This window comes from Microcaecilia unicolor, chromosome 9, assembly GCF_901765095.1.
Source record: "Microcaecilia unicolor chromosome 9, aMicUni1.1, whole genome shotgun sequence".
Classification (NCBI taxonomy): Eukaryota; Metazoa; Chordata; class Amphibia; order Gymnophiona; family Siphonopidae; genus Microcaecilia; species Microcaecilia unicolor.
Genome location: NC_044039.1, coordinates 148,611,706 through 148,615,692, shown reverse-complemented (window position 1 = coordinate 148,615,692; position 3,987 = coordinate 148,611,706).

Sequence of the window (3,987 nt, the reverse complement as noted above, 5' to 3'; positions counted from 1 at the left end):
TGTTGGCTCTGTTGCTTTTTTTTTTTTTTTCCTTTATTTATTCATTTCACACATACAAGATCAAGAACACCTCTTGTACAATCTAGGAGATCTGTAAGAACATCTTTTCACAGGAAATCACTACCCGCACACACTCACCCGCCTCCCCCATTAGTCCACAAATAGAGCCAAGGAACCAATCTCCATCTTGGGCAAATCAAATCCATATAAACCAACACAAAAAAATGACTCTGATGGGAGTAATGGCAGCAATTATAACTGAGGTGGGGATACAATCTCCGCCCCTGCCTCCAGAGAAGGAGCTCCCCTATCCCCCCGGGACTCCAGGAATGCTTTCAACTGCTCAGGTTCAAAAAACACATACTTAACAGCATTCATCTTCACCACACATTTACAGGGATAATTGAGCCAAAAGAGGCCCCCCAACTGAAACACAGTAGGGCGCAACTTAAGAAAAGCTTGTCACCTCCTCTGCGTTACCTTGGTCACATCAGGATACATCCGTACTTGTACATTCAAAAACTTTTCTTTCCGAAATTTAAAGAATAACTTCAATATCCGATCTCTATCAAACTGAGAAACAAATGTCACTATAAGAGTAGCTCGCTCCTGCCGCTCCTCATCACCCTCCAACTCCCGAATAAAGTCCAACGTGTCAAACCGCCCAGTGAGATCCTCACCAGCAGTCCGCTCACCCTGGACCGCTCGCTTAAAGGGCTGCAAATAGTAAATCTGCGAGACAGGCGGGCATGCCGGTTCAGGCACTTTCAACACTTCAAGAAGATATTTTGTAAAAGTCTGTAACGGTGCAGTCAGCTGCACCTTAGGAAAATTGATCAACCGCAGAGTTTTTACCTTCTGCCGGTTTTCAAGCGCCTCGATCTTCCTGTGCAACCATTTATTCTCCCTTATCATAGTAGCTTGCACCTCTTGAACCGATTGAATGGCCCGGTCATGGGCCTCAGTTCTTTCTCCCACCTTCTTCACTTGCAAACCCAACTGAGTAACAGTCTCAGTTGGAAGCTGAGAGGCCTGCGACAGTAACAGCATTTTAGTAGACAATGAAGTTTCCAGAGTTAATAATGCATCCCAAATCGTTTCCAACGTAAAGTTAGGAGGCTTAGGTAACAGTGAAGACTTACTCAAGACTGCAGCACTCCTCTCGGATCCCAAGGCAATACCAGCTCCCTCCTCCAGAAGCGATCTCACCAGAGCAGTATCTCCCTGCAAGCTGAAACTCCCCCCTTCCGGGGATTCGTGCGAGCTCCCAGCTGCAGCGGGTCCCAGCACAGAGCCAACCGCCCCTTCTTCGGGAGCCAGGAGACCCTTTCCGCTGACAGCCCGAACCGACGCAGGCATGGGAGGCGGTTCCCGCACCTCCTGGCTAAGCTCCGTCTCCGGCAGCAGGGACGCTTCGCCTCTCTCCGCCCCTCCCGACAACGAGACACCCGAACTCAGCTGGCTGCCGCCCACCACAACGAAGCGGTCCAGCGTTCCCAAAGCGGGTCCCGCGAGTGCCCCAGGACCAGGCACCCGCCTCCCCTTCCTCTTCGGCATTCTCCAGGCAAACAGAAATTAGGTAAGCAAACACCACCGAACTGCCACGCCGTCCTCCCTTCAGGCCGCCATCTTGGTTCCCCCCCTGTTGCTTTTTTATTATCATTACAATAAAGTCTTGATTACCCGATGGAAAACATACTTTATGCATAAAGAACAGGCATAGGGTATTTATATTTAAAGTATTGTTTATTAACACTAACCAGCAACCAGTGTATGAAGCCAGAAAACAAGAAAAGAACCTGTGCACTTCTTAACAACAATGCAATGATGTCACTGGGGGGGGGGGGGGGGGTTCTGTCAGATGTACAGGATGGTCAGATAATTGAGACTGTACTGTATTTATTGAACTATTCTTAGTTTTTTTGCTAATATATATTATTTCTTACAGATTTACATTTTATCTTTTAACAATTTTTATTGATGATACGACAGAATTAACAATCAACAATCGCCATATAAACATATGAAACAAGACAAACTGAATACTGGTTAGTGCATTATCATCAAATATTTTTGTAACATTCCCTCCCCTCCCCCACTACCCCCTTTACCCTTTCAAAGGTTATTGCAATCTGATAACTAGTTCTGGGCCTGTTTGAACCAGTAATCTCCACATTTCAATCCATTCCTATAGTCCTCTACATTCAAAGAAAGGAGAGAGAGCCTGTTTTCTTATAGCCCTCCCCCCTTGCACTTTTCAGCTTTGCATATTTCTATTTTAAGTCTGTTTACAGTATCCGAACAGTGGATATACATTCAACAAGGCGCAGCAGAGAACATTTCAAATACAACAGACCATTATCAGACAATCATCAAACAATTCCTTTTCCTTCTTTAAACCCCAAGCTACCCCCCTCCCTCCCACCCTCTCTTCTTGGGGAAACCCCCACGCCAATAATGGCTTAGCATGAACCGGTACCTTAATATTCTCTCGATTTTGAAAATTGACAATTTAGGAACAGTACCATTAAATAAAACATCTTAATATAGGGTCTAATACCAACCAAAACCCCTTCAACCCCCCCCCCCCTAAATAAATCAAGAAAAGTGAGCCTGCTAAACAGCTACCCTCCCATACCCGTCTACCCGGGTGACCACCTATCCTTTATGACAGGGAGCATCAAGTTCATCTAACTGGTGAGAGCCGTTGGTGGAGAACCAGACAGAGCAGTAAGTTTGTTAAGAATATAACTTCTGGCTTTAGGAGACACCACCTTAAGATATCCCTTCCAGGTTAAGTAAAAATTGTTTTGAAGTTAAGCAAAGAATCCTGGAGTTCCATTAAGAGTAAAGCATGGAAACGGTTACGCCATTGCCAATAAGAGGGACCTTGTTCCAGGGTCCAGTTCACCAAGATACATTTCATACCCACCAAGTAGGCTTTATGGGCGAGTGCACTCTGATGAGCCATGCCCCCCTCTATCGGAGAGAGACAACCCAGTAAAATACATTTTGGTGACAGTCGAACCTGCTGCCCCCCCCCCCCCCCCCCCCCCCCCCCCCGAGACTACCTACAAACCTAGTTATCTTGACCCAGAACGCTTTGATAGCCGCACACTTCCAAAAGGCATGGAAAAAATCATTTTGAGACGCTCCACACCGCTTACAAACAGCCGACTCTAAATATCCCATTTGACACAATCGCGATTGTGAGGTGTAGGCTCGGTAGATCACTCTGGCTTGACACTCCCGAAGCTCTACGCTTCGTGTCCATTTCAAAACTCCTCTCAGCCCTTTAGTAGCTCCTGAGAAGAAACCGGCGCCTGCATGTCCCCTGCCCATCTGGTTGCCGCCTGGCCCAAGTCTCTCTGCGATCTTGCCATTATCAATCTCTTATATAACAGGGATATGGAAATAGGGTCGCCCGACGGCACCTCCAAAAGGGCATCCAATTTGGCGGTCAGATCAACACCCAGCGCACTATGTGGAAGAGATGCCACATAGTGTCGCACCTGTTCATACGCAAAACAAGTACCCCAATCTAATGAATTTAATCCAAGGTCTTCCATGGACCTGATCACATCATCAGGCCCCAACAAATGGTGCAGAAACAATATCCCCATTTCCCCCCATGCCCTCAGCACTGAATTATCCGTACCCGGACGAAATGCCTCATTTCCGTGCAGAGGGAGTAAACTACTACACCTGCAGTCGAAGGACCAGAGCTTCGCCAAATCTTTCCACAACATCCTTAAAGGCTCTATCACGACATTAAGCCGTATGTGTGTGGGCAGCTCCTTCCGCACTGCGTGCAGTATGTAAACGACATGTAGGGGACTACACAGCTCTTGTTCCATAGCTTAGGGAGAGTACGTCTCTGTCTGTTGATACCAGTCCCCCAGATGTCGTAATAAACAAGCCATGTTATAAAATTTAATATCCGGAACTCCAAAACCCCCCTCCCCACTTTTCCCCTTGAGGAATTCA